General features: G+C 40.6%; 1 long non-coding RNA gene across 2 annotated transcripts; it reads right to left on the reverse strand.

Moving 5' to 3' along the window:
- Positions 1-315: 315 nt before the first annotated feature.
- On the reverse strand, positions 316-14,318 carry LOC110523302. 2 transcript variants are annotated; one of them, XR_002473427.2, is made up of 6 exons: positions 13,986-14,318; positions 5,438-5,469; positions 4,195-4,321; positions 4,020-4,109; positions 3,849-3,922; positions 316-1,603 (listed from the first exon to the last, which is right to left on the reverse strand). It is a non-coding gene; the product is annotated as an uncharacterized LOC110523302 (long non-coding RNA). The 2 variants fall into 2 exon arrangements; XR_002473430.2 differs by having other exon boundaries at positions 5,438-5,466; positions 13,986-14,309.
- Between the last annotated feature and the right edge of the window lie 8,552 nt (positions 14,319-22,870).

A 22,870-nucleotide genomic window follows, 5' to 3' on the forward strand; every position in this document is an offset into this window, starting at 1 on the left:
CACAAGTAATATGAAATACACAATAAAGTAAACAAACATACTATATACAGGAAATATTTAAAAAGTTTGTTCCAATACCATATTTACATGTGCAGGGATCCTGGAGTGATGGAGGTAGATATGTTTAGGGGTAAGGTGACAGGGATACTGGGGTGATGGAGGTAGATATGTATAGGGGTAAGGTGACAGGGATACTGGGGTGATCGAGGTAGATATGTTTAGGGGTAAGGTGACAGGGATACTGGGGTGATCGAGGTAGATATGTTTAGGGGTAAGGTGACAGGGATACTGGGGTGATCGAGGTAGATATGTTTAGGGGTAAGGTGACAGGGATACTGGAGTGATGGAGGTAGATATGTTTAGGGGTAAGGTGATTAGGCAACAGGATATAAGATAAACAGAGTAACAGCAGCATATTATGTGTGAGTGAGAAAATGGAGTGTTTGTTTTGGAGTGACAGTGACAGGGCCCTGTGAGTGTGCATAGACGGTGTAAAACACTGAAATAAAAGGTCAATAAAGATGCAAGGTAAACTTGGTCCGTGTAGCAATTTTGTTAGCTAATTATCAGTCGTATTGCTTGGGGATAGAAGCTGTTCAAGCTCTTGCTGTGCTGCAGCAAAGAAAATCTATGGCATGGGTGGTTGGGGTCTTTCACCTGATATGGAGGTCCAGGATGGCAGGGAGCTCGGCCTCAGTGATGTACTGGGCTGCCCGCACAACCCTCTGTAGCGCCATGTGATCGAGGGCGATGCTATAGCTATACCAAGCAGTGATGCAGCCAGTCTATAAGCTCTCAAAGGTACAGTTGTAGAACCTTTTCAGGATTTGAGAGCCCATGCCAAACTTTTTCTGCTACTCTGTTTATTATACAAACATAGTCACTTTACCTACATGTACAAATTACCTCGACTAACGTCATTTTATTGTTGCACCTTCATTTTTTAATTAATTATTTTCTTCAGTTTATTTCAGTAAATACTTTAACACTTATTTTTCTTAACTGCATTGTTGGTTAAGGGCTTGTAAGTAAGCATTTCACTGTAAGGTCTATCTATACCTGTTGTATTTGGCGCATGTGAATTATATATCTTTTTGATTTAGTGACGCCAAATTAATATCACCTGTCTGCCCGGTGAATGAAGAATCCATCGAGTTGGATAGCCATGGGGTGCATCTTGTTTGAGAACCACATTTCTGAAAAGCAAGGAACATGGCAATAGTTGGGCCATAAGAAATACTTTTTATTCAATGTGGCTAGGCAAAGCAAAGATGACAAAATACTTGTCTTTACCCTTGGACAACAATATGGCTTAAAGTACAGTATGTTTACAATATCAACAAGTCTTTTAAACGTTCCAAATACATTATATTCATACAGTTTAAGGGGGCACTTTTGTCATGACAAGGTGCTCTACTCAATCATTCAAATTGTCCAAAGCACAGCATATGACAACCATGTCATATAACTGAGGGGAGTCTTCTTTCATGTCTGGAAAAAGATGAACAAGTAGTAGAATCGGATGCTGCTGCAGCATGACTCCTCTTCACAGGGGGAATCCAGTCAACATGGGTGTCTTGATATAGGTCAGCTGGGGAACCTACTGTACATAAACAAATGAGAAGCACACCTGACGTTAGAATATCAAATCTTCAGGTCACCTATACCACCGGGGCTCTTAAGTGTCTGGTTGTGTTTAATTCATTCAGGTGTTTTAGTGTTATATAAAGATGACATCTATTGTTGGGCTAGAGCAACCGTTACCATTGGTTGGTCCAGCATATTCCATTGAGGCCTTTGTCCTATGCGGTAATGTCCATACATTTTCCCTCGTGTTATGAATAAAGTTATAAAATGATCATTGAGTTATCATATGAATGTTTTTTTTAACCATACATTTCCTTCAGACTATATGGACATCATATTGTACAATTTGTGTCTACCCTTTTCATGGTCATGGCAAGAAGGGAACCTTTTGTAAAAATGAACGTAATATTTTACATTTCATAGCAGATACTGAGAATATACGCAGCGGGTTAGAAGAATTAGGATAAGGTCGTGAAACAAGTTAAGGTTAGCTAAAAGGCGAAATAAAACTTTTTACGTCAATTTGCGAAAAACTGGATCCCTTTTAGCCAAGACCGCTTTTCAGCCTAGATTATTACACAGAGGTAAAGACCGTTTCAAGTTGGATATTCAACGGATATTCGCGCTTTCAAACCTCAAAAGCTTTCAAACCACTTGAGCCACAGACTCCAAATAACTGTCATGATGTTGGAAAAATTGTGCACAACATTGCACAGGTCTTATTTTCACAATTAGGACATTAATTTCCTTTCCAAAGCTAATAAACATGTGGAAATGTGAGCAGCATTTTGTATTCCAAGTTGAATTAGTTAGGGAGCATAAACAAAGTACAATGTTTTTTTACATTCACATTTCAATAGCTACCTACTGACCTGGTGACTTCAAACAAGGTTCAGAATGTCCACTGACTTACCCTTCTTTATTGCACAGCCTTTAGTTTGTGCATTTTCATCTCACATTTTACATTAATTTTTCAAAAATTTGAATTTCAATAGCTCCTTGGTCATGTGACCTAGTGACTTCAAACAATGTTCAGAATGTCCACTGACTACCCTTCTATATTGCAGCCTTTAGTTTGTGCATTCTCATCTCACATGGTTTTACATAAATTCTTCAAAATGTAGAATTTTAAGAGCTCTTTGGTCATGTGACCTAGTGACTTCAAACAAGGTTCAGAATGTCCACTCCGTGGGCCTACACATTGCACACCCTTTGGCCATTTATCTCACATGGTTTTACATGCATTTTTCAAAATGTAAAATTTCAATAGCTACTTGGTCATGTGACCTAACGTCCAATGACTGCCCTTCTATATTGCACTCTCTTGTTTGTGTACTGTAAAATCACGCAGTGTAACGTACATTTTTCATAGTTTCAAATTTGCAATAGCTCCTTGGTCATGTCAATTACACCCCTAAGAAGCATGCAGTGGATGTACACCCATGTTGCTAATTTCTAGTCATGTATCTTCTATATTGTTGTACATTAATATTAGTTTGACAATTAGGGGGTTCAGTCCAGTGTTGTGTTTACCCTTTTCTTTAATATGTATCTACAATAACTGGTAGTTCTAAGTACCTATTTCCCCTGTTTTTTTATTTGTCCACAGTATTTAACAGCGGTACACAATAGGAGAGACAGATAATATCTCCTTTCGTCGTTAATATTAACCATAAAGGAAAAGGGCATAGTACGAGAGTCATGCTATTACTTGTCCAAAGCAGGGATGGAGAGTGAGCTGGTGAGGTAGGCTGCAGTGGGTTTGCTGGTCAATACATATACTGAACATGTAACCACACTAATGGTGGCCAGTAAATCAATGAATAAAAATGTAATATTGACAAATTAAACATAAATTGTAGGCCTTTCATCTTTTCCAACATGTCAGACACTTAATTGAAGTTAAGTATGAAACATTTCATAGTGTTAACTTTCTCTTTATCCCTGGTTGATGTACATTTCAGAGCCTCTTCAGTGTGGATGGGGTATAGCATACATTTTTAACAACAAAGACAGCACTTCCAGTTTGTGTTCTTTACTCTGTTGAACTCGTTTGTCTTCATTCCTAGGCACAGCACATGGAACCACCGTTGGCATGCAAAACATTCAATCAAAACAAAACATAACACGTTATAAATAATATCAAACATCAATGCAGTATGACGAATGACGAATTAGTCATCCATTGTGTTATATCATAAATGGTCTTACATGCCATCACTCTTGTCAAGATTAGAAACATGTTAAATAAAGTTACTAACCCAGTCAGTCTTTGGGCCACATCCAGGTTCTTTATCAGTGGCACACATGAAGCAGTTGTTGGCTTTGTTGAACTCTGAAATCATAGGCATGAACTGAACATATGGCTGTCCCACACAACTACATAAACATAAAGAATTTACATTTACTTTGAATTAAACGTCCTTACATACCAGACATTTTTTGTCTATCCTCAGCCATTTCTTTCCGCAGTTGCCATGTGTTTTTGAAGGTTCCATATCAATTTGGAAGGGGATGGCCATCTACACCAAAAAAATAAATGACGTTTTTTGACCTAATTGTCACATAACAGCTAACATTTCATTATTGAAAATATAACTATCAAACCTGCATTACAAAGACCCCACAGCTGAAGGTGTCCTGCTGCATGTTGTGAGTTATTTCCCCTCCTTTCCACTTTATGTCCACCCAGTCTTCTTTTCCATGGCAGGATCTTCTCATTTTGAAGTATTCTCTTTTTATGTAAAAATAATGGAATTATGATTAGTTATAGGCAAATGGATACACAAGCCAACTTTGTATGCTGTTTTCCTTATAACTATAATCTAGTAGTAATTTATTAGTATAGGTAATTTCCTTTATTCCCCATTCTACACAGCCTAAATTATAGGCACTGAACCATTTACAGGACAATAATAAAAGTAGCATATAGGATCCAACTCTATAACAGAGTGAATAAATGTAGAGCGTTTGTAGACTTTAAGAAAAAAATATGAAGTGACAGTTTCATCAGTACGTGCTTAAAGAAAGTCATATCACAAAGATCACAGATGACAGTGCCCACCAAATCTATGACAATAGAGAATGAATTATAAACACCAAAGTGTGTTTGTCAAAATAATATTTGAAAATATCAGTTGTTGAACATAATACTTCTATTTGCAATAGCAATTTATGATATATGCAGTGGAGGAATATTCCATGTACCAACACTACATGTAGGATGGACATAAGACATTCCCACATACAGTATTTAAAAAATATAGTATTTCACCTTTATTCAACGAGGTAAGCCAGTTGAGAACAAGTTCTCATTTACAACTGCGACCTTGCCAAGATAAAGCAAAGCAGTGTGTCACGAATCTCGCTTCCCGAGTCTGTGTTTGCCTGTGTTTCTGTCCTGGAGTGTGTTTCCGGTGTCCTGGAACGCACCCTGTCTGGTTGCCGGGCGAATTAGCTTGTTGGGAGATCGATGTTCACCCGCACCTGTATCCCATCAGTAATCTGCACACCTGTCCTGATCATCACCTCTCCCCTTCAAAAGCTCTGACCTGACATCCATTCCCTGCCGGATCGTTAGCCATGAACAGTATGTTGTGCCAGAGTATCAGCCTCAAGTTGGATAGAATTTGTTTTGTTGTTTGTTACGTATTGCTTGCCTTGAACTTACCTCTGTTTGTTCTGTCTTCAGTTACTCACCCAGATCATTTACCCCATTCCCGCCTGATCGTCAGAGGATTCCGCTTCCCCATTGGATCCACCTATTTACTCCCATCAACTCACCACCGCTACCCGCTACACCACCTGGATATATCTACCCATTCACATTCACTTGTAAATAAATACTCACCTTCTTCCTACTCTCCTTGTCCTGGTCTGCTTCTGGGTTCGATTTTGAAGAATCGTGACACAGTGTGACACAAACAACAACACAGAGTTACACATGGAATAAACAAACGTACAGTCAATAACACAATACAAAAGTCTATATACTGTGTGTGCAAATGAAGTAAGATTAGGGAGGTAAAGCAATAAATAGGCCGCAGCGGCGAAGTAATTACAATTTAGCATATAAACACTGGAGTGAGATGTGCAGAAGATGAATGTGCAAGTAGAGATACTGGGGTGCAAAGGAGCAATTTTTGAAATATAAATAAATAACAATATGGGGATGAGGTAGTTGGATGGGCTATTTACAGATGGGCTACGTACAGGTGCAATGATCTGTAAGCTGCTGTAACGGCAGATTTCCTACTCTTCATCTGAAGAGGAGTAAGGATCGGACCAAGATGCGGCGTGGTAAGTGTTCATGACGATTTTAATAAGAAAAGCACTGAACACTATGAAATACAAAAACAAACTAATACGTGAAATAACCAAACCGAAACAGTACCGTGTGGCGAAAAACACACACACGGAAACAAACACCCACAAACCAACAGTGAAACCCAGGCTACCTAAATATGGTTCTCAATCAGGGACAACGATAAACAGCTGCCTCAGATTGAGAACCATATCAGGCCAAACACAGAAATAGAAAAAACATAGAAACACAAACAGACTGCCCACCCCAACTCACGCCCTGACTATACTAAATAAAGACAAAACAAAGGAAATAAAGGTCAGAACGTGACAGCTGCTCTGATAGCTGATGCTTAAAGATAGTGAGGGAGATATGAGTCTCTAGCTTCAGTGATTTTTGCAATAGGTTCCAGTCATTGGCAGCAGAGAACTGGAAGAAAAGGCAGCCAAAGGGGGAATTGGCTTTGGGGGTAACCAGTGAAATATACCTTCTGGAGCGCGTGCTGCGGGTGGGTGCTGCTATGGTGACCAGTGAGCTGAGATAAGGCGGGGCTTTACCTAGCAAAGACTTATAGATGACCTGGAGCCAGTGGGGTTGGCAACGAATATGAAGTGAGGGCTAGGCAACGAGAGCATACAGGTCGCAGTGATGGGTAGTATATGGGGCTTTGGTGACGAAACGGATGGCACTGTGATAGACTGCATCCAATTTGCTGAGTCGAGTGTTGGAGGCTATTTTGTAACTGACATCACCGAAGTCAAGGATTGGTAGGATAGTCAGTTTTACGAGGGTATATTTGGCAGCATGAGTGAAGGCTGATTTGTTGCGAAATAGGAAGCCGATTCTAGATTTCATTTTGGATTGGAGATGCTTAATATCTGAAAGTCTGGAAGGAGAGTTTACAGTCTAACCAGACACCTAGGTATTTTTAGTTGTCCACGTATTCTAAGTCAGAACCGTCCAGAGTAGTGATGCTAGGCGGGTGGGCAGATGCGGGCAGCGATCGGTTGAAGAAGCATGCATTTAGTTTTACTTGCATTTAAGAGCAGTTGGAGGCCACGGAAGGAGAGTTGAATGGCATTGAAGCTCGTCTGAAGGTTAGTTAACATAGTGTCCAAAGAAGGGCCAGAATTATACATAATGGTGTCGTCTGCGTAGAGGTGGATCAGAGAATCAACAGCCACAAGAGCGACATCATTGATGTATACAGAGAAGAGTCAGCCCGAGAATTGAACCCTGTGGCACCCCCGTAGAGACTGGCAGAGGTCCGGACAACAGGCCCTCCCATTTGACACACTGAACACTATCTGAGAAGTAGTTGGTGAACCAGGCGAGGCAGTCATTTGAGAAACCAAGGCTGTTGAGTCTGCCGATAAGAATACGGTGATTGACAGAGTCGAAAGGCTTGGGCAGGTCGATGAATACGGCTGCACAGTATTGTCTTTTGTCGATGGCGATTATGATATTGTTTAGGACCTTGAGCGTGGCTGAGGTGCACCCATGACCAGCTCGGAAAACAGATTGCATAGCGGAGAAGGTACGGTGGGATTCAAAATGGTCTGTGATCTGTTTGTTAACTTGGCTTTCGAAGACCTTAGAAAGGCAGGGTAGGATAGATATAGGTCTGAAACAGTTTGGTTCTAGAGTGTCTCCCCCCTGAAGAGGGGGATGACCGTCACAGCTTTCCAATCTTTGGGGATCTCAGACGATAAGAAAGAGAGGTTGAACAGGCTAGTAATAGTGGTTGCAACAATTGAGGCGGATAATTTTAGAAAGAGAGGGTCCAGATTGTCTAGCCCAGCAGATTTTTAGGGGTCCAGATTTTGCAGCTCTTTCAGAACATCAGCTATCTGGACTTGGGTGAAGGAGAAATGGGGAGGCTTGGGCAAGTTGCTGTGGGGGGTGCAGAGCTGTTGACCGGGTAGGGGTAGCCAGGTGGAAAGCAAGGCCAGCTGTAGAAAAATGCTTATTGAAATTCTCGATAAACGATGATTTATCGGTGGTGACAGTGTTTCCTAGCTGAGGTGCAGTGGGCAGCTGGGAGCAGGTGCTCTTATTCTCCATGGACTGTACAGTGTCCCAGAACTTTTTGGAGTTTGTGCAAATATCTGTTTGAAAAAGCTAGCCTTTGCTTTCCTAACTGCCTGTGTATATTGGTTCCTAACTTCCCTGAAAAGTTGCATATCGCGGGGACTATTCGATGCTAATGCAGAACGCAACAGGATGTTTTTGTGATGGTCAAGGGCAGTCGGGTCTGGAGTGAACCAAGGGCTATATCTGTTCCTGGTTCTACATTTTTTTAAATATGGGCATGCTTATTTAAGATGGAGAGGAAAGCACTTTTAAAGAATAACCAGGCATCCTTTACTGACGGAATGAGGTCAATATCTTTCCAGGATACCCGGGCCAAGTCGATTAGAAAGGCCTGCTCGCTGAAGTGTTTTAGGGAGCGTTTGTCTGTTATGAAGGGTGGTCGTTTGACCGCGGACCCACTACGGACACAGGCAATGAGGCAGTGATCGCTGAGATCCTGGTTGAAGACAGCAGAGGTGTATTTAGAGGACAGGTTGGTCAGGATGATATCTATGAGGGTGCCCGAGTTTCCAGATTTGGGGTTATATCTGGTAGGTTCCATGATAATTTGGGTGAGATTGAGGGCATCTAGCTTAGATTGTAGGACGGCCCGGGGTGTTAAGCATATCCCAGTTAACAATATCCCAGTTAACAGTACAAACTCTGAAGATAAATGGGGGGCAATTAATTCACATATGGTGTCCAGGGCGCAGCTGGGGGCTGAGGGGGGTCTGTAACAAGCGGCAACAGTGAGAGACTTATTTCTGGAAAGGTGGCTTTTTAAAAGTAGAAGCTCAAACTGTTAGGGCACAGACCTGGATAGCATGACAGAACTCTGCAGGCTGTATCTGCAGTAGATTGCAACTCCACCCCCTTTGGCAGATCTGTCTTGGCGGAAAATGTATACACATAGAGGCATTTTTCGACTGATTTTACCACTCAGAATCCAGAATGGATATGACAATGAGGCCAGCACAGGATGTAATACACCCTTACAACAATCTACTTATTGATCTTCTTGACTTCTTATCTGGTAAACTGCTACTGTGTGTCAAGAAAAGAGCCCCAATTAGGGGTTACTGTACTCCAGCAAAAAAAGCTGATTTAGATTGAAAATTATTGCCCTGTGTCTCCGTTCATAGAGGCATGAGAGACTAGTCAGTGGTAGAATTGAGTTGGCACTTAATTGCCCAAACACCCATAGACCCACAAGGTTGAGGTTACTCATGGACAGTAATACATTTTTGCATTGATGCATTGTCTTCTAATTGTCCAAGAATAGGATCCAAAGTGTTAGGAAATATTTGTTCCCATAAATACAAAGGAGGATGTCTCTCCTCATACCTCTGGCACTTTAGTCAGACTGCCTGACTGTGCACCACAGAGCCAAACAGGAGAGAATACATACAGGTCAACGGTGCCAATTGAAAGTCAAGGGGTGTGTCTGTGCCTTTTGGATTACTCTCTCTTTACAGAGAACCCCTGTGGTTCAAGTCTGCTCTGCACATGTCTGAAAGTGACAGAGCCAGCAGCCAAGAGAGTTTTTCACAGTATGTCATAAAAAAGTATTACACTTAGATCCAGTACAATGGAATAACTAAGATCTGAATTTGAATGCAGCGTGTTCCGATTCCTCCTTCTCCTTCTGTCCATCAGGGTCAACCAAAAACCACAACCCTCATACCTCTTCAAAAAAAGTACCTAAATCAATTTTGGAAAAAGGATTCTACACACAAAAGACATAGGAATTTATTTTCACAGTTAGATAAATGGTAGGCCATGCATCAAATAACTATTTTCATCAGAAAAACGAACCCTCAAATGCAATATTGCATTTTGTAAGTTGTCTGCAGGTGGCTTGTTGTGAATGCACTCAAATATCAAGTCATTATCAGGTTATGTAAAATGCGTTCTAATACTCTATTTGTCTTAATGTACAGTATATGAAAGTGATGCTATGAAAATTATTATTTCACGGTATCAAGCTGACTGTGACTGACAAATCACTGCCTATTACTGTGATTAAAAAGAGGTCTACCTGTGCGCCTTCCTTTAAGCACCTCTGTTCGAACACCTGTCCTGTCCTTGATCCATACCACATACAGTGGGGTAAAAAAGTATTTAGTCAGCCACCAATTGTGCAAGTTCTCCCATTCCTCCATGCAGATCTCCTCTAGAGCAGTGATGTTTTGGGGCTGTTGCTGGGCAACACGGACTTTCAACTCCCTCCAAAGATTTTCTATGGGGTTGAGATCTGGAGACTGGCTAGGCCACTCCAGGACCTTGAAATGCTTCTTACGAAGCCACTCCTTCATTGCCCGGGCGGTGTGTTTGGGATCATTGTCATGCTGAAAGACCCAGCCACGTTTTATCTTCAATGGCCTTGCTGATGGAAGGAGGTTTTCACTCAAAATCTCACGATACGTGGCCCCGTTCATTCTTTCCTTTACACCGATCAGTCGTCCTGGTCCCTTTGAAGAAAAACAGCCCCAAAGCATGATGTTTCCACCCCCATGCTTCACAGTAGGTATGGTGTTCTTTGGATGCAACTCAGCATTCTTTGTCCTCCAAACACGACGAGTTGAGTTTTTACCAAAAAGTTATATTTTGGTTTCATCTGACCATATGACATTCTCCCAATCTTCTTCTGGATCATCCAAATGCTCTCTAGCAAACTTCAGACGGGCCTGGGCATGTACTGGCTTAAGCAGGGGGACACGTCTGGCACTGCAGGATTTGAGTCCCTGGTGGCGTAGTGTGTTACTGATGCTAGGCTTTGTTACTTTGGTCCCAGCTCTCTGCAGGTCATTCACTAGGTCCCCCCGTGTGGTTCTGGGATTTTTTCTCACCGTTCTTGTGATCATTTTGACCCCACGGGGTGAGATCTTGCGTGGAGCCCCAGATCGAAGGAGCTTATCAGTGGTCTTGTATGTCTTCCATTTCCTAATAATTGTTCCCACAGTTGATTTCTTCAAACCAAGCTGCTTACCTATTGCAGATGCAGTCTTCCCAGCCTGGTGCAGGTCTACAATTTTGTTTCTGGTGTCCTTTGACAGCCCTTTGGTCTTGGCCATAGTGGAGTTTGGAGTGTGACTGTTTGAGGTTGTGGACAGGTGTCTTTTATACTGATAACAAGTTCAAACAGGTGCCATTAATACAGGCAACGAGTGGAGGACAGAGGAGCCTCTTAAAGAAGGTCTGTGAGAGCCAGAAATCTTACTTGTTTGTAGGTGACCAAATACTTATTTTCCACCATAATTTGCAAATAAATTCATTAAAAATCCTACAATGTGATTTTCTGGAGAAAAGAAATCTCATTTTGTCTGTCATAGTTGAAGTGTACCTATGATGAAAATTACAGGCCTCTCTCATCTTTTTAAGTGGGAGAACGTGCACAATTGGTGGCTGACTAAATACTTTTTTGCCCCACTGTACAGCCATTTGCGGATATTTTCAGTGTCCATGCGAAAGATAGTTATTGCGAGGCTGGTACATTTTTTACAATTATTATTATTATTATTTTTTTACACCCATTTGAAATGAAGGCCTACAGATTTAAGTCTAATAGCATGAGATGAAAGTACGAGAGGTCGACCGATTAATCGGAATGGCCGATTAATTAGGGCCGATTTCAAGTTTTCATAACAATCGGTAATCAGCGCCAATTTCCGATTATTAAAAATAAAAAATATATATTTTATTTTTATTCCTTTTATTTAACTAGGCAAGTCAGTTAAGAACACATTCTTATTTTCAATGACTGCCTAGGAACTGTGGATTAACTGCCTTGTTCAGGGGCAGAACGACAGATTTTCACCTTGTCAGCTCAGGGGTTCAAATCTTGCAACCGACAGTTAACTAGCCCAACGCTCTAACCATTGCACTCCACGAGTAGCCTGCCTGTTACGCGAATGTAGTAGAAGCCAAGGTAAATATCTAGCTAGCATTAAACGTATCTTATAAAAAACAATCAATCATAATCCCTAGTTATAACTACTGATCCAGTTTAGCAGGCAATATTAACCAGGTGAAATTGTGTCATTTCTCTTGCGTTCATTGCACGCAGAGCCAGGGTATATGCAACAGTTTGGGCTGCCTGGCTCACTGCGAACTAATTTGCCAGAATTTTACATAATTATGACGTACATTGAAGGTTGTGCAATGTAACAAGAATATTTAGACTTAGGGATGCCACCCATTAGATAAAATACAGAACGGTTCCGTATTTCATTGAAATAATAAACGTTTTGTTTTCGAAATGATAGTTTCCGGATTCGATCATATTAATGACGAAAGGCTTGTATTTGTGTGAGTTATTATGTTATAATTAAGTCTGATTTGATAGAGCAGTCTGACTGAGCAGCAGCAGGCCCGTAATCATTCATTCAAACAGCACTTTTGTGTGTTTTGCCAGCAGCTCTTCGCAAGCACAGCACTGTTTATGACTTCAAGCCTAATGTGAAATGGCTAGCTAGTTAGCTGGGTGTGTGCAAAATATTGTTTCAAACGTCACTCGCTTTTAGATTTGGAGTAGTTATTCCCCTTGCAGATGGGTAACGATGCTTCGAGTGTGGCTGTTGTCTATGTGTTCCTGGTTCGAGCCCAGGTAGGGGCAAGGAGGGGGACGGAAGCTATACTGTTACACTGGCAATACTATAGTGCCTATAAGAACATCCAATAGTTAAAGGTATATGAAATACAAATGGTATAGAGAGAAATAGTCCTATAAATACTATATTAACTACAACCTAAAACCTCTTACCTTGGAATATTGAAGTCTCATGTTAAAAGGAACCACCAACTTTCATATGTTCTCATGTTCTGAGCAAGGAACTTAAACGTTAGCTTTTTTACATGGCACATATTACTTTCTTATCCAACACTTTGTTTTTGCATTATTTAAAACAAATTGAACATGTTTCATTATTTATTTGAGGCTAAATTGATTTTATTGATGTTTTATATTAAGTTAAAATAAGTGTTAATTCAGTATTGTTGTAATTGTCATTATTACAAATTTAAAAAGAAAATAAAAAAAACTGTCCGATTAATCGGTATCGGCTTTTTTTGGTCCTCCAATAATCGGTATCGGCCTTGAAAAATCATACGGACATGACCAAAGAGCTATTGAAATGTTACATTTTGAAAAATTAATGTAAAATGTGAGATGAAAATGGACAAACTAAAGGGTGTGCAATATAGAAGGGTAGTAAGTGGACATTCTGAACCTTGTTTGAAGTCACCAGGTCACATGACCAAGGAGCTATTGAAATTCTACATTTTGAAAAATGCATGTAAAACCATGTGAGATTAAAATGGACAAACTAAAGGGTGTGCAATGTCTATGCCATCGGGTTAGCTACAACCAGTTTTGAAAGTGTTTGGAATAATGGTTAAAGAGCTATTGAAATGTTACATTTTTGATTTGTCACTATGTTGACGGTCCGTAACTGCTGTTGGTGGACGTAAGGAAAACTACAGGCGAATATCCGTCGAATATCCAACTTGATACTCTTTACCTCGGTCTAGATTACATGGTTGCTTTCAAGACAAGGTCGTTCTAATTGATCTGTTGTCAGTAGAGTAGGCCTAGACTACCATCGTATTAAAAAAATATTCTGTTAATGTCTCCAGTGATATGAAGTGTAGTAGAATTGCATTTAAAGTTATCAACGGCCACATTTTTCCCGTGCAAAGGAAAGAAACGTCTCTGATATAGCCTATTAACATATGCCACTACGCGCTTATTAACAGCCTAAATGATCACTATCCAATCTACTCATCACATTAGGAATAGTAGGTTCACATTAGCCCGCAAATGCGATGATAGAGGCATGCAATACTTTGTTAAAAGGGGCATTTGTATGGTGAAAAAAAATGGATTTCCAAAACTTGAAACTCACGCGACACATGCTAAAAGCTAGACTACAAGCTATCGAGCCAACTAAATCTGCTTAGTGTTGTTAACGCCTGGTTAGCATAACAGCGAAACTAAAATCAAAATCGATAAGACTTGACCTACCAATGATGAAATGATCGTAGCAAACCCTGTAATGACAGCTGTCTGTGTTGAGGTCTTGACGGGCAAAAAGGTTTCTTCGCTTCTCTGAGTTCTTGAGTCTTATCTCATTGGTATTGCCAATGGTGTTTCATGATTGCGGGGAATCTGTAAACATCTTTTCCCCCCTTTGTGTTTCCGGCCTCGTTTGAGCAGCCATATACTCCACAGAAAATGACCGTTGTGATGAATCAACTAGTTCTAGTAACTTTTATCATTCAGTTTGGGGTAGCCCCTCGGCTGTTGTCAGAATAATTCATGCAGTAGTCTTTCAACATAGCCGCCAGGAGGCGTTCTACGTCAACTGAAAGCTCTCCAGGGTTGCCAGGTCCAACAGAAATCTCTATCCCGATGACATGTGAAAACCCACTCACAAGGCCTTTTTGCAGCAAGAGGGAGTTGCCACATTTATCCAATAAACCCTTTTCCCATAACGTTTTCGAGCGAAATAGGAAGGAATATCGACATTATTTTTAACAACGTAGGCTAAGAAGCAAAATTAGGTTTTTCCATCAAAATAATAATTAAAGCGAATTTAAGGATATGTTGCAAGAGAAAAGACAAACCGCCCTTATTAAACTCTAAAGATCATTTTCCATCAATGGATGTCAGTCAACTTGTTTTGACTGCTATGATTAGGCAACAAGGCCCGAGGTGTGGTATATGGCCAATATCCCATGGCTGAGGGCTGTTCTTAGGACATAGGACATATACCACAGGCCATATACTACAAAGAACAGCCCTTAGCCATGGTATATTGGCCATATACCAGAAACCCCTGAGGATCCTTATTGTTATTATAAACTGGTTACCAACATAATTAGAACAGTAAAAAGTAAGTTGTCATTCCCGTGGTACGCCTCTGATATACCATGACTTTCAACCAATCAGCATTCAGGGCTCAAAACACCCAGTTATTAATTGTAAATCAATCCTGTTTGCGCATGTGCATAACTATCGATAAATCCGACAGGAGAGTTTGAGCGAAGAAAGTTAGACAGGATCTTGAAATCTCTGTGCAAGAAGCACTTGGATGAACTTAAACAAACTAATGTTAGACTATATTTTGGCAATTGTGCCATTATTATGTGCCAGGGGTTAAGACTACAAACCGTTATAAATGGCCTATATGTGAGATTTATTTATTTTATTAGGCATAGGCTACTGACTAAAATCGGGGTTTATAATTGCAATTACATTTTGCCATGGTTTGCTGAGCTAGATGCAGGTAGGCTATAGCCCCTGATAGGCCAACATCTAATTTCAGGTAAAAGTCCACATTGAAACTGACATTACATGTGGAGAATGATACATTTGCGATAGAGCTGTGACCAAGACCACAATTTAATTAACTAAACATGGCCATTAGTAATGGCAAAATCACACAAGGCTACAACAACAAGCGGAGTTATAGGCTGTTAATTACATCTGTTTATCAGCTCCAGGTAGACTACATAAGTGGCACAAAATGATTTGCAATGACTCCAGTGATATAATCATTTCAATATATATGTATTGTATCAAATGGTAGGTTACAGTAGCCTGCAATGGCTTATAAAGTAATAGCCTACTTGATGGCCAATATATGCAAATGTAACCTATGATTATCCATTTTCAATGTGGACTTTTGACCATAACACCAGCACACAAGGAAGTAACTTCCATTACAAATTTCCACTCACGCAGTGCTCCAGACCCTAGAACTGTGCATGAGTAAAACCCTTCACTAGATAGTGTTAAGTCTACATTAGAATTAAGTTTACTTTAAACCACCTCTGAGAGAAACGCCTAAAGTAGTTTTCCAATGCTTTGTTCCTGTTCTCTCAGTTCTAGTGCTCTAATATGTTTTATGGAAACAGGGTGTCTCCATAATGACCAATCTAAATAGCCTACCTACAACTTGTAAAAAGTTGTCACTACGTGCATTGTCTCAGCTGAAGCACTCACTCAAGCAGTGCTCTCAACACGCACACACACACACACATCTTGCTGCTGTGATTGCACACTGTGGTATTTCACCCAATAGATATGGGAGTTTATCAAAATTTGATTTGTTTTCGAATTCTTTGTTGGTCTGTGTAATCTAATATGGTCATACGTTTGGCAGGAGGTTAGGAAGTGCAGCTCAGTTTCCACCTCTTTTTGTGGGCAGTGTGCACATAGCCTGTCTTCTCTTGAGAGCCAGGTCTGTCTACAACGACCTTCTCAATAGCAAGGCTATGCTCACTGAGTCTGTACATAGTCAAAGCTTTCCTTAATTTTGGGTCAGTCACAGTGGTCAGGTATTCTGCCATTGTGTACTCTCTGTTTAGGGCCAAATAACATTCTAGTTTGCTCTGTTTTTTTGTTAATTATTTCCAATGTGTCAAGTAATTCTCTCTTTGTTTTCTCATGATTTGGTTGGGTCTAATTGTGTTGCTGTCTTGGGAATCTGTGGGGTCTGTTTGTGAACAGAGCCCCAGGACCAGCTTGCTTAGGGGACTCTTCTCCAGGTTCATCACTCTGTTGGTAATTGCTTTGTTATGGAAGATTTGAGAATCGCTTCCTTTTTGATGGTTGTAGAATTTAACGATTATTTTCTGGATTTTGATCATTAGCGGGCATCGACCTAATTCTGCTCTGCATGCATTATTTGGTGTTTTACAATGTACACTGATGATATTTTTGCAGAATTCTGCATGCAGAGTCTCTATTTGGTGTTTGTCCCATTTTATGAATTCTTGGTTGGCGAGCAGATCCCAGACCTCACAACCATAAAGGCCAATGGGTTCTATAACTGATTCAAGTATTTTTTTACCCAGATCCTAATTGGTATCGTTCACAGCTTTTTGGAGTTACCTGTGGTGCTGATGTTTAGGCTAAGGTATTTATCATTTTTTTGTGTGCTCTAGGGCAACGGTGTCTAGATGGAATTTGTATTTGTGGTTCTGGCAGCTGGACCTTTTTTGAAACACCATTATTTTTGTCTTACTGAGATTTACTGTCAGGGCCCAGGTTTGACAGAATATGTGTAGAAGATCTAGGTGCTGCTGTAGGTCCTCCTTGGTTGAGGACAGAAGCAGCAGATTATCAGCAAAAAGTAGACATTTGACTTCAGATTCCAGTAGGATGAGGCTGGGTGCTGCAGACTGTTTTAGTGTCCTTGCTAATTCATTGATATATATGTTGAAGAGGTAGGGGCTTAAACTGCATCCCTGTCTCACCTCACGGCCCTGTAGAAATAAATGTGTGGTTTTTGCCAGTTTTAACCACACACTTGTTTGTGTACATGGATTTTATAAAGTCGTGTGTTTTTTCCCCAACACCACTTTCCATCCATTTGTATAGCAGACCTTCATGCCACATTGAGTCAAAAGCTTTTTTGAAGTCAACAAAGCATGAGATGACTTTGCCTTTGTTTTGGTTTGTTTGTTTGTCATTAGGGTGTGCAGGATGAATACGTATGATAATTTTATAAAAAGCCAATTTTACATTTGCTCAGTACATTGTTTTCACTGGGGAAATGTACAAGTCTTCTGTTAATGCAGAGAATTTCCCCAAGGATGCTGTTGACGCACATTCCACGATAGTTATTGGGGTCAAATTTGTCTCCACTTTTGTGGATTGGGGTTATCAGTCCTTGGTTCCAAATATTGGGGAAGATGTCAGAACTGAGGATGATATTAAAGAGTTTAAGTATAGCCAATTGGAATTTGTGGTCTGTATATTTTATCATTTAATATAGGATACCATCAACAGCACAGGCCTTTTTGGGTTGGAGGGTTTGTATTTTGTCCTGTAGTTCTTTCAATGTAATTGGAGAATCCAGTCAGTTCTGGTAGTCTTCAATAGCTGATTCTAAGATTTGTAATTGATCATGTTTGTTTTTGCTGTTTGTGCTTAGAGCCAAAATGATTGGAAAAGTGGTTTATCCACATCTCAATTTTTGATAGATAACTCTGTTGTTGTTGTTTGTTTGGTGTTCCAATTTTCCCAGAAGTGGTTAGATTCTTTGGATTCTTCTAGTGTATTTCTGTATTGTTTTAGTGATTCACCATATTGAAGATGTAGGCTCAGGTTTTCTGGTTCTCTATGTTTTTGGTTGGATAGGTTTCTCAATTTCTTTCTTAGGTTTTTGCATTCTTCATCAAACCATTTGTCATTGTTGTTAGTTGTCTTAGGTTATCTGCTTGAAATTTTTAGATTTGATAGGTCAAATATACCGTTAAGGCTTTCTACTGCCAAGTTTACATTTTCCCCATTACAGTGAAATGTTTTGTCCAGGAAGTTGTCTAAAAGGGATTGAATTTGTTGTTGCCTAATAGTTATTTGGTAGACTTCTACACTCCTATCTATAGCATTTCTTTATATTGTGGCTTTGGCTTTGATGCCTCATGATTGAGCATAGCTCTGCTCAGGTAGACTGTGATTTTGCTGTGATCTGACAGGGGTGTTAGTGGGCTGACAGAACGCCCTGAGAGACTCTGGGTTGAGGTCTGTGATAAAGTAAATCTACAGTACGGCTGCCAAGCGATGAGCTGTAGGTGCAACTACCATAGGAGTCTCCTTTAAGCTTTCCATTGACTTTGTACAGACCCAGCGTGTGACAGAGCTGCAGGAGTTGTGCCCCATTGGTTGTTTTGTCATAGTTGTATCTAGGGGGGCATATTTGGGAGGGAATACTGTCACCTCCAGGTAGGTGTTTGTCCCTCTGTGTGCTGAGATTGTTAGGTTCTTTTCCAGTTCTGGCATTTAGGTCGCCACAGACTAGTACATGTCCCTGGGCCTGGAAATGGTTGATCGCCCCCTCTAGGATGGTGAAGCTGTTATCGTTAAAGTATGGGGATTATATTGGGGGGATATAGGTAGCACAAATGAGGACATTTTCTCAGTTGAGATCATTTTCTTATTCATTTCTAGCCAGATGTAAAATGTTCCTGTTTCGACAAATGTAATACCGGGTTAGGTCTGTTCTATACCAAATTAGCATACCACCTGAGCATACCCCCCTGAGCATACCACCTGAGCATACCACCTGAGCATACCACCTGAGCAGTGGTGTCTAAAATACTTCGGTAAAGTACAGTTACCCCAAAAAAATACTTTTCATATTTGACAACTTTTATTTTTACTCTAAAGAAAAAAAAATGGTTACATTTCGAAAGCTTAGCAGGATAGAAAAACTGTCAAATTCACACACTTATCAAGAGAACATCCGTGGTCATCTCTACGGAGTCTGATCTGGAGTACTCACTAAATACAAGCGCATTTTTTGTAAATTATATCTGAGAGTTGGATTCTACCCCTGGATATCGGGTTTTTGTTGTTGTTGTGTCGTCTGGTTTGCTTAACATAAGGAATGTGAAATTATAAACACTTTAAACTTTGTAATTTAACTAGGCACGTCAGTTAAGAACAAATTCTTATTTTACAAGGATGGCCTACCCCGGTCAAATCCTCTCCTAACACGGATGACGCTGGGGCAATTGTGCACCGCCCTATGGGACTCCCGATCACGGCCGGTTGTGATACAGCCTAGGATCGAACCAGGATCTGTAGTGATGCCTCTAGCACTTAGATTCAGTGCCTGAGACCGCTGCGCCAATCGGGAGCCCCAAGTGTATATAACTATTACATATACTTTTGATACTTATACAGTTGAAGTCGGAGGTTTACATAAACCTTAGCCAAATACATTTAAACTCAGTTTCACAATTCCTGACATTTAATCCTAGTAAAAAAATCCCTGTTTTAGGTCACTTAGGATCACTACTTTATTTTAAGAATATGAAATGTCAGAATAATAGTAGAGAGAATGATTTCTTTCTTTCATCACATTCCCAGTGGGTCAGAAGTTTACATACACTCAATTAGTATTTGGTAGCATTGCCTTTATATTGTTTAACTTGGGTCAATCATTTCGGGTAGCCTTCCACAAGCTTCCCACAATGAGTCAGGTTTGTAGGCCTCCTAGCTCGCACACACCTTTTCAGTTCTGCCCACAAATTTTCTATGGGATTGAGGTCAGGGCTTTGTGATGGCCATTCTAATACCTTGATTTTGTTTTCCTGAAGCCATTTTGCCACAACTTTGGAAGTATGCTTGAGGTCATTATCTATTTGGAAGACCCATTTGCGACCAAGCTTTAACTTCCTGACTGATGTCTTGAGATGTTGCTTCAATATATCCACATATTTGTCCTCCTCATGATGCCATCTATTTTGTGAAGTGCGCCAGTCCCCCCTGCAGCAAAGCACCCTCACAACATGATGCTGCCACCCCCGGGCTTCACGGTTGGGATGGTGTTCTTTGTCTTGCAAGCCTCCCCCTTTTTCCTCCAAATGGTTATTATGGCCAAACAGTTCTATTTTTGTTTCATCAGACCAGAGGACATTTCTCAAAAAAAGTACAATCTTTGTCCACATTTTTATTTATTTATTACACCTCTATTTAACCAGGTAGGCAAGTTGAGAACAAGTTCTCATTTACAACTGCGACCTGGCCAAGATAAAGCAAAGCAGTTGGACACATACAACACAGATGTGCAGTTGCAAACCATAGTCAGGCTTTTTTATGGTGGTTTTGGAGCAGTGGCTTTTTCCTTGCTGAGCGGCCTTTAAGGTTTTGTCGATATAGGACTCGTTTTACTGTGGATATAGATACTTTTGTACCTGTTTCCTCCAGCATCTTCACAAGGTCCTTTGCTGTTGTTCTGGGATTGATTTGCACTTTTCGCACCAAAGCACGTTCATCTCTAGGAGACAGAACGCATCTCCTTCCTGAGCGGTATGACGGCTGCGTGGTCCCATGGTGTTTATACTTGCGTACTACTGTTTGTACAGATGAACGTGGTACCTTCAGGCATTTGGAAATTGCTCCCAAGGATGAACCAAACTTGTGGAGGTCTACAATTGTTTTTCTGAGGTCTTGGCTGATTTGTTTTGATTTTCCCATGATGTCAAGCAAAGAGGTACTGAGTTTGACGGTAGGTCTTGAAATACATCCACAGGTACACCTCAAATTGACTCAAATTATGTCAATTAGCCTATCAGAAGCTTCTAAACCCATGACATCATTTTCTGGAATTTAAAGGCAGTCAATTTAGTGTATGTAAACTTCTGACCCACTGGAATTGTGATACCGTGAATTACAGTGGGGCAAAAAAGTATTTAGTCAGCCACCAATTGCGCAAGTTCTCCCACTTAAAAAGATGAGAGGCCTGTAATTTTCATCATAGGTACACTTCAACTATGACAGACAAAATGAGAAAAAAAATCCAGAAAATCACATTGTAGGATTATTTATGAATTTATTTGCAAATGATGGTGGAAAATAAGTATTTGGTCAATAACAAAAGTTAATCTCAATACTTTGTTATATTCCCTTTGTTGGCAATGACAGAGGTCAAACGTTTTCTGTAAGTCTTCACAAGGTTTTCACACACTGTTGCTGGTATTTTGGCCCATTCCTCCATGCAGATCTCCTCTCGAGCAGTGATGTTTTGGGGCTGTTGCTGGGCAACATGGAAATTCAACTCCCTCCAAAGATTTTCTATGGGGTTGAGATCTGGAGACTGGCTAGGCCACTCCAGGACCTTGAAATGCTTCTTACGAAGCCACTCCTTCATTGCCCAGGCGGTGTGTTTGGGATCATTGTCATGCTGAAAGACCCAGCTACGTTTCATCTTCAATACCCTTGCTGATGGAAGGAGGTTTTCACTCAAAAGCTCACGATACATGGCCCCATTCATTCTTTCCTTTACACAGATCAGTCGTCCTGGTCCCTTTGCAGAAAAATAGCCCCAAAGCATGATGTTTCCACCCCTATGCTTCACAGTAGGTATGATGTTCTTTGGATGCAACTCAGCATTCTCTGTCCTCCAAACACAACAAGTTGAGTTTTTACCAAAAAGTTATATTTTGGTTTCATCTGACCATATGCCATTCTCCCAATCTTCTTCTGGATCATCCAAATGCTCTCTAGCAAACTTCAGACGGGCCTGGACATGTACTGGCTTAAGCAGGGGGACACGTCTGGCACTGCAGGATTTGAGTCCCTGGCGGCGTAGTGTGTTACTGATGCTAGGCTTTGTTACTTTGGTCCCAGCTCTCTGCAGGTCATTCACTAGGTCCCCCCGTGTGGTTCTAGGATTTTTGCTCACCGTTCTTGTGATCATTTTGACCCCACGGGGTGAGATCTTGCGTGGAGCCCCAGATCGAAGGAGATTATCAGTGGTCTTGTATGTCTTCCATTTCCTAATAATTGCTCCCACAGTTGATTTCTTCAAACCAAGCTGCTTACCTATTGCAGATTCAGTCTTCCCAGCCTGGTGCAGGTCTACAATTTTGTTTCTGGTGTCCTTTGACAGCCCTTTGGTCTTGGCCATAGTGGAGTTTGGAGTGTGACTGTTTGAGGTTGTGGACAGGTGTCTTTTATACTGATAACAAGTTCAAACAGGTGCCATTAATACAGGCAACGAGTGGAGGACAGAGGAGCCTCTTAAAGAAGAAGTTACAGGTCTGTGAGAGCCAGAAATCTTACTTGTTTGTAGGTGACCAAATACTTATTTTCCACCATAATTTGCAAATAAATTCATTAAAAATCCTACAATGTGATTTTCTGGAGAAAAAAAATCTCATTTTGTCTGTCATAGTTGAAGTGTACCTATGATGAAAATTACAGGCCTCTCTCATCTTTTTAAGTGGGAGAACTTGCACAATTGGTGGCTGACTAAATACTTTTTTGCCCCACTGCATAAGTGAGATAATCTGTCTGTAAGCAATTGTTGGAAAAATTACTTGTGTCATGCACAAAGTAGATATCCTAACCGACTTGCCAAAACTATAGTTTGTTAACAAGACATTTGTGGA

The sequence above is a fragment of the Oncorhynchus mykiss genome, chromosome 5, assembly GCF_013265735.2.
Source record: "Oncorhynchus mykiss isolate Arlee chromosome 5, USDA_OmykA_1.1, whole genome shotgun sequence".
In the NCBI taxonomy this organism is placed as follows: Eukaryota; Metazoa; Chordata; class Actinopteri; order Salmoniformes; family Salmonidae; genus Oncorhynchus; species Oncorhynchus mykiss.